General features: G+C 35.6%; 1 protein-coding gene across 2 annotated transcripts in view; it reads right to left on the reverse strand.

The window, feature by feature from the left end:
• The window catches only part of LOC135076087 (monocarboxylate transporter 10), a 28,410-nt gene extending 24,401 nt beyond the window's left edge, over window positions 1–4,009 (reverse strand). For both annotated transcript variants that reach the window (XM_063970543.1, XM_063970544.1), the window contains exon 1: window positions 3,711–4,009. The gene's annotated coding sequence lies outside the window, so the exon portion shown is untranslated. The remainder of the gene's footprint in view (window positions 1–3,710) is intronic.
• Window positions 4,010–9,277: the final 5,268 nt, after the last annotated feature.

Here is a 9,277-nt window from a genome sequence, read left to right on the forward strand (position 1 = left end):
AAGAGAACTTGCTGTTGGAAATTGCTGTTAAAGGTAAGTAATGGAAAGCTTATTAGGATTATGAAAGTTATAAGCATTCCTAGGTCAGCGAATATGGGAAATCGAGTTAGGTACTACTTATCTGCTAGTATAAAGCTAGTTAATATTTTACTTATTTAACTTCGTAGCAGTTCAAATGACTACCATAATACCCACAATATAAAGTTGCTTAATTAATATTATGTAACCTACTGCGTTATTAACTGAAAATCAATTAATTCTTTTTCTAAGAGAATGTCTTAGATCAGCATTAACCAGGAAGAAATAAAGCTAAAAAATGTTCACGCACACACAAGTTGTTGTCATAGTTCCTAAAAAAGTTTCCCAGTAAAGGGTCGCTTCTAAGAAATTATTCAATGGAATATTTGGGGTACAGTTTTTGTGACTGCAACCATATTTCACGATGGTATAAATGAGTTAGCGCCGTTTTTTGTGATTTAACAAACCATTGCATTGATGGTGCCGATTGATCCAATTTTAAAACCGTTTATTGTGAAATTAAAAAACATTCGTGTAATTAAAAGTAAGATAGTAACTTAAAACTTAAAGCCCGCAACTTTGTATTAGGTAGATAAAAAAACCGATTTAATGCAAAACGGTAATATCACTAAAACCATCGAATTCTCGCCTTTCTGTCCCAATCCAAATCGGAGCCAACAGGACAATACAAACAAGCAGCAAAAACTGTAGTTTGGTGTTAAATTGGTACATAAAAACGCTTTATCTTTATCGGTCACATTCGTCTACTGATAAAAAGTCATTTCCCACTTTATGAATCACAAACATTTCAGAATAGTGGTGGTTACGTTGACAACACATGGTATTCTGTAGGTGCACCTTAGCCTGGATTTGCTGTCTAGATTCTGATTATCATTACATTATGACAGCTTTAGCTAACTTTACTCTAAAGTTTAACAATTAGGCCAAGCAGATACATATTAAGAAAAGTTGATGGACATAAAAATACCTGTTACTTACAAAGAACATCAGTTTCGCACAAGTATTTCAGATCCTAGATGATGTCATGATGACCCGTCCACGGATGTCAAATATTAATCTGTGTGTACACCAATTAACTCACTATCTAAAATGTAAGATAGTGTCGACTTTTGGGAAGTGTCAACGCAAACAGAAAAATGTCAGCCGACCAAATAAGACACCTACTACATGGCAATTAGGCGCATTTAAGTCATAACAACTGTTTGGGGCAATTCACCTGAATTTAAAAAAACTGAAATAGAGGTATTATCTATTTAGGTCATGTAATTATGGTGACTAAGTAAGTCCAAAACTGTAAAATCAATTAACCCAAACCAGACCACTTTGAGAACGGTTCGTATAAGGCGCATCACATGATGCCATTCACTGAAAATGAATCACTATAACATTAGCTGGTACTCCTACAAAAGGAGAGCCGTTACGTAGAGAATCCGATGGTCCATTCACTTGTTTCTATAATTTCAATGACATTTTATCTTCTGTGTAATAAAATTATTAAATGACAAGTAGTCTCTACTAAGCAGCTTTACAACGATAAATTAATTAAGTAAGACAATAACAGCTTTATCAAATTACTTATAGCTTTAAGACGTATCGATTTCACAATCGCTATAATGAAGTCTTGTAACTCTGAGTCAAAAATCTCAAGAGAATCGAGTTCTTAATTCAGGTATTTTATTCTTTCAATCACGTTGATTAGCTGTTCCAGTCGCAAAAAGCACGTTTGCTTTTTATTATCAAGGTCCTTAAATATTTACATTTCGACTGCCTCTATGTTTTTAATAATTTTCGAACTGTTATTTTGTGTTCCATTCTTAAAATTATGCAACTGTTATCCCTTACAAAATCTATGCATCGTAATGTTGTTCCTTCGACGAACCACTTGCATTCAAGGGGTTCCCTTCCCTTACTCTTTACAATGATGCATCTATTTGGGAATTCCGGGTCATTAATCCTGTGACGGTACACCCATAGTCGGTGAACGTTTTATAGCGATTCGTGGGCAATTGGACTCGATTTGTGATGTCACGGCTATTGTGTACCATGAAGTATGTCTGAACTTCGGATAACAGTATCGTTTATTCTCGTTTTCATATTTAATAAGAACAATAATTAAGACTTTTGTGTATTGGCACGTTTTACGTACGTGAGATAGATGTTATTGATATTAATGTTAAGATTGTGTTCTCTATGCAGATCTTACACGACAATAACTATTAAATGGCAATAAAATAATGTTGTCTGTAGACAATGTAATATTACATTAAAAATCATTCGCAAATGTTAGTAATTTTTCCATAAGTTTCCAATCTTCTTAATCGCAATTTTTTCATATTATCTCACTGTTTTAACCTTCCCTGGACTACGACAAACATTTCAAAACCAAACTCAGCTAAATCGGCCCAGCCAGTTTTAGCGAGAGTAACGTACAGCAATTCATTTTTATGTACATATATTGAAGCAAAGCCTATGAGGTAAATCAATCTTAAGTCGGTGTTTGTAATTAGAAGCACATACGCATATGTAAAGTCGTGACAATTTAATCAACTCATTTACTTACCTAATTGAGAGGTAATGTTTTTCTTATTGTAATTGACATAATTATGTTTGCATGAAAAGTAGGTAAGTTAATTAATCTATAGTTTTCTTCGATAGAACATCGATACCTAACTAACTGGAATATGAATATTAGGAGCTCTTATAGGAATGAATATCTAATAGGAAAGCGTACGATAACATATTTAAAAACGTGATTTCAAAGCAAACAGAGATCGAAAGACGAAATACAAAAATGCGAATGCTTTGAAAAAAATGTTTCACCAGTTGGTGCGGAAACTATTTACATATTATGTTTAACCTTGAAGCCTTTTGTTGAAAATGTTTGTTTAATGTAGAGACATTATAAGACCCGAAATATGAAATCAATACTCATCAAGAATAGATTAAATTACATTATTGATCAAAATATTAGAAAATTAACAATCAAACATTTGAATCTCAACTTAAAATTAAATAGAGTTATTAAAATTTGTTCCATTTTCAGGGGTAAACTGACTGCGCCCTTGAAAAACCTTTAATAATACTCACATACTTTGTGTAATTCATTCGTATCAAATTATCATTTTTGCATATCAACCTACTTATGTTAGTAAAATAATATTCATAGGTTCGAAGCACATTTACTGACTTTGAATAAGACATTCTCAAACGTCTTTGAAGTGAACGAACCCATTAGCAATGTTTAAGCGCGCTCTATAAGACTTGAAACTTATTTCCCACAACTCTATAAAAGCATAACGATTCGCATTAATAAAGTATTACTATAAAATTGAAAACAAAATATATTCCATTCAAGATCATAAAATAGTTTATAATTTTATACCCGGTGTAATTACGTCAATTAACTTTAACGCTGTATTTAATCGACTGAATAATACAATAATTTAAGAAAAACCCGACTTTCATCCGTTTACGACTTTATTAGTATGCGTCGAAAATGTTGCACATATTTACAACTTTCTCGCATCTACATTATTTTGTAACATGAGAATGTAGCTTAGAGCATAGGTGCTAACGCAGCGTGTACCAAAAATAGGCGGCTGCGCATCCCGCGCGTTCTAAATGTAAAAATAAAGTTAGGCCTACTAGTCTAGGCCATCGGTGTCACTCACCCGAATTGAACTCAACCTAGGAGAACTCCTTGCACAAATTATCACAAACACGGCAAAGGCAAAACGGACCTTGACCAATTGGGATTTCGAACGCCGTAACGCCGGCTAATTAGCATCTACGCGAACGCGCCCGGAGCAAACTTTTCAAAACTTATTTTTAAAAACACTTGAAGGTTTTTGCGTGCCGGGAAAACCTTAAAATAAAATGTTTCTTTTCCGATTTTATGAATGTTCGTAAGTCATTGGGTGCATTGTGCGCGACGTGCGTTCGCCACCGGTTGCGGGTGTACTGAACGGCGCCGGCGAGCGACGGCCATGTTAAAGCACGCCTCGCTTGCCGCGATAAAAAAAATATTTTGTTATACTATTACGATTTCAGCGAGTGTTTACGAGGGTCACCGTGATACCGCTCGGAGGGCTCGCGCATGATAATCACGGCAGCGCTCCTATACGACGCGGAATCGTAATGTAGAGTCATTAATAAAACTTTCAAGTCAGGTCAAACTTTATCAGGAGCCGCTACCGTATTACTGCATATGTGATAAATATTGTACGCAAACAGTTAAACAGGGAAATGTGTGTACTTAAAGTTACCATTCGTTCCATTTAGATATAAATTATTTACCTTTCAAAGTTAATTAATTTCCTTTAAATAAGAGACACTACTTTTACTTACTTGCAGTGTGAAAATAAACTTAAGTGGTCACATGCTAATCACGTGCCCCACGAAAGTTAACTAAGCATGTCTCTTGGTTTAGGAATGGGGCCGAGTCTCACGATCGACTCTTGCGCACTTTCAATCAGCGGTAGTAAGTCTGTCTGTTGAATGACGCTTAGGGTCATCGAGTACCCGACATATTTATGTTTTTAAATTTTATCTTTAGAACAACGAACGTAAGATTTTTTTGTTGCGTTTTCAGAATGGAACGGATCATCGTTCTTTAGTAAGTACTTTATGATCGGAATCTCTTCACCGGATCTACGATGAACAACATGAGTTTAAGGGAGACAATAATAACCGGTTCGTAAAAAATTAACTAGCGAAGACAAGGTCGGAAACTCGACACGTTGGACCACTTGATTGAGAAGCAATATTTGCCACCACAAAGCTTGTAGAATGTGCTGTACATTCACCTTACATACCTGTTTTAAATTGAATTCTAATGTGATTTACTATATTTCTTGCTAGTATTCTTTCGGCCAATGCAATTCGTCACGTAGATTTTAGTTTAGCAGCCTGTTTTTTATGGAATAATCAATTAGAAAAAGTCAAAGTGACGTTTATGGCTTTAAAATCGATGAAATAATGCGTGTGCAACGTGTCGTCAACCCTAGTTAGTAAGTGAACAATATGATGATGCTTGGGCATGAATGAAGTCAACACAAACCGAACTAATAAATAAACTTCCGTACGTAGGTATGACGAATGATTCATCAGTGAAATACCTTCCAAATTTTAGAGATGATGCCATGGATGACTTGTAAAAATTGCTTGCCTGAATGCTGAAACATTTATACTATATTTATCTCACTCGTCAGTTTCGTTACCAGATGTTTCAGCATTAAAAAAGAAATATTAAAGTTGTCAATTCCACATGTAGAGTCTATGTAATGGATTCGTTTGAAAATAAATTCGATGACTGTGAAACTGAGCATATGTTTATGTTAAAGTATATCAATATGTGTGTAATTTGAGGCGAGGGGACGCGTGCGCAAGGTACGTTCACCCCATTGTTAAATGTAGTACTGTGCGGTGGTAATTAAGGAATTCATCACCGCAACCAATTGATATGAAGGTTTTTCTAATGGTTTGCGGTTTTTCTATTATTGTATCTGTAAGGTTTACATTGTACCAGAAGAATATCAAAAAGGGGCACCACATAACTTTTCGTTGAATTTTCATTTAGTAGATTTAGCTAGAGTCAGGTATAGAAACAAATTGTAGAGCAGCTGAGAACACAGCTCTAAGGCACTGTTACTGGGGCCACAAACCTATAGCCTAAAAGATGGCGTAGTTTCTACTAAGTATAATGTATGGATAGACTTCAGAAAGCAGTGTGAGAATAATTTTGTTGATTTGACCATCCTCATTATAGAGTGCATTAGCCAGAGCGAAGCACGCAACTGCACAGTTAGCAATTACCTTTAGTGTTCCGCTGTCAGCACATACAGTGAGCTATGACAGTTTCCTTCGAGAAGTACCTTCCATTAGATAGGGTCGTCCTCCAGTGAAAACTAGAAAGAACTAGCTATCCGTGCAAAATGCTATAGCTATTTGTTGTTGGGACCCCAAAATAATAACAATTTTTGTACGACTTGTTATGTAAAGTATGTAATTTATAATGTGACTAGCTTTCCGCCCGCGGCTTCGCCCGCGTGGAATTTTGTCTGTCACAGAAAAAAATTTTCGCGCGCGTCCCTGTTTCAAAACCCGGGATAAAAATTATCCTATGTCCTTTCCCGGGACTCAAACTATCTCTATGCCAAATTTCATCAAAATCGGTTCAGTGGTTTAGGCGTGAAAGCGGGACAGACAGACAGAGTTACTTTCGCATTTATAATATTAGTATAGATTGTGAGGAAATCAAAATTACCTACTGCTTCGACCTGATTCAAAGCAACAATCAATTTAATGTTTTAATTATGTCCTCTAAACCTTCTTGCCCTGAAAAGTGAGTGGTTTATTATGTGCTTTTAATAACTAGTGAACTGTCTGATTTGCACATTTATTTTAGCCTTTGGTAAACCGCAATGAAATTCATCAAATATACTTGAGGAAAAACATTGTTTACACGTCAGTCATTTACCTACCTACCTACTTCGTTTTATAAATAATGTTGACATGACCGACCACTTCAAAAATCTTCAACAAAAAAGTTACATAAGGTATTTGTACCTATAGCTAATTGTTCGTTAAGTAATTAAGGCGATTAGAGTCCTCAATGACCTTGGGCGTTTGACCTTCACGCCGCGAGCAACACCCGCGTACCCCGCACCAAAAACTCCGATTTGACACCGATCAAAAATACACGGGCATAGGTAGATACAGAATAGAAGCTCTTTCTTCATACATTACTGCCTATTATTTTAAACTTAAATTGATGAACCTTGATGTCGGTCTCATTTAACTCAGGCGTAAAGGTATTTAATAAAAATAACAAAATCCATGAACATTTTGTACGGGATAAAATTTTATTTTATTTTTCGTAAATTTTCTAATGCTTTTGTCGGTTCAGTCGTTCTCGAAATTTGAACAAACCCGACTTTATTACAAGCTTTTATTTAGCTTGCAATTTATGATGTATGTAGGTAATTACATAAATGTTTGTTCGGGTGGAATCTTGCAAGCTGAATTAGTTGCAAGCTGAATTAGTTAGACCAACTTCCTGACGACAACTAGGCTAGATGACAAACCCCTGACCCTGTATAAGCAAGTACCTAATGTTATGTAAGTAGGTACGCTACTTTGAAAATCATGAGTCTTCAATTCTCTAAGGGAAACTGCAGGGTCTGATGATGGAGCTGGAATGTGGCCATAGGAATAGGCTAGTTTCTTTAAAAAAGACTTTTGGTCCGTCAATTTTACATTATCAAAAAATATTGGACACAGGATATTTTTATTTTTCAATTAAACAAGTAATTACGAAGATAATGATGCGATGAAATTCCGCGTGACGACACAAATCGCCACATTTTTAAGCATGCCTTGACGTCATGTGCCTCATCTTCTGAACTTTGGTGCGCTTCATCTCTTTAAATTTTCATAAGTTTAAAAAAGTGAAAAATACATTTAGAGTTTTTTTTTGGTAAGTTCACCGACGGTCTTATTCAAACTCTTGCTACTTTCTTGCTTTATCCACGAAACATCCCTATTCTTCGAAATTATTACGATCTACAAACGGAAAATCTCTGCTACTACGCCGCAGTAAATTCCCCATCATAAATAAAATTTTTTTTTTTAAAACAAGCTCTTGTATGCTAATAATTTTGGTTTCATGACATGCTCCTAAAATTCATCACCTTATAAGAGGATTTCAGTTTTTATCTGCGAAACTTTTTAATAATATAGCGTCACCGTCGTGGCAGAATTAAATAACTGACAAAACCAAAGTTGCGAGATATTCACGTTTTTGTGTTTTTTTTCGTTAAAAATGGCGATAACTTTTAAGGGTTAAAATATTTTATTGTCGGTCTTTTGATATTTTATACAGCAAATTTACCTTTATTAATTCAATAGTATTCGATGATGTTACTTTGTATTATTTTAAATAAAAAAATAAAAATGTAATTATTTAGTTTTGCCACAACCGTATTTTACGACTAAGTTGCAGTTATTTAGTTTTTGTATGTCACTTATTTAGTTTTGCCTCAACCAAGGTATTACAAAAACGAATATTTCCATTGAATAAGTACACTTGTTTAATTTTGCCACACTTTTATTGACCTAAATGTTGATTTATTCATTTTATTTTATTTGTTTTGTCAATGCAATTTTAGTCAAAATCTGTAAAATTGTTAAATAATACTAGAATATACTTACTTATTTAATACTTATAAATTTTTAACAAATTGGTATGGTAACCATCAACATCAGTTTCCTATAACATTGAAATACAATTGAAAGAACCAACATCGAAATGAATATCAAAATTAAAATAATCCAAAAACAATAAAACTGTAATAGGGATCTCTCCCTAGGGATCCATAGGGATTCCTTACTCTCAACGTCATGGCAGAACGACGTTCAATGTCTCTGCAGATCTCCGTTGACGCTAAGGCACATCGGCAGCTCAATAGACAGATATGGAAGTCCTTGCAACATGATGTTCGCAACTTTAATACAAATAGTATTAAAGAGGCGATAGAGCGGAACTAAGGCTCGAAAGTGTTCGCAAGAGACTACTCTATTGGGCGAAGCGTCAACAAAAGCCGAGGTTCTGGGTGAGATTGAAAAGTTTTATGGACAGCTATATACCTCGACGAAGATATTGTGGATATCAGCATTATCAGCCTATACGAGATTAGGATGGCTCTCAAACACCTAAAGAACAACAAGGTACCGGGTGATGACGAAATAACCTCGGAGCTTCTGAACGCGGGTGGAACATCGATATTAAAGTCAAGTCCTTCAGAGACTATTTAAGTTCGTCTTACTCCAGGGAACAACGCCAGAGGCATGGAACAGAAGCGTGGTGGTACTCTTCTTCAAGAAAGGGGATAAAACCTTGCTGAAGAATTACTGACTAATCTCACTTCTGAATCATGTCTACAAGCTGTTTTCTAAAGTTATCACGAATGATCTCGCGCGTAGGTTCGATGACTTCCAGCCTCCCGAACAAGCTGGTTTCTGAAAAGTATCGGTACATATCGAGGTGCTGAAGTGCTTATACACGCCACCATGTTGGTCCGAGTACAGGACTGGAGTACGAGGGCGATTCCTCTGCAGCGAGGCATGAGGGAGATGTTATATCTCCGGATCTCCGAAACTATTCACCGCTGCATTGGATTGTCTATGTTGCGCCCTACCCAGTTTCGGTTAGGAGCTCGAATCTCGAGATTGTTGACAA

The sequence above is a fragment of the Ostrinia nubilalis genome, chromosome 11 (assembly GCF_963855985.1).
Source record: "Ostrinia nubilalis chromosome 11, ilOstNubi1.1, whole genome shotgun sequence".
NCBI classification, from domain to species: domain Eukaryota; kingdom Metazoa; phylum Arthropoda; class Insecta; order Lepidoptera; family Crambidae; genus Ostrinia; species Ostrinia nubilalis.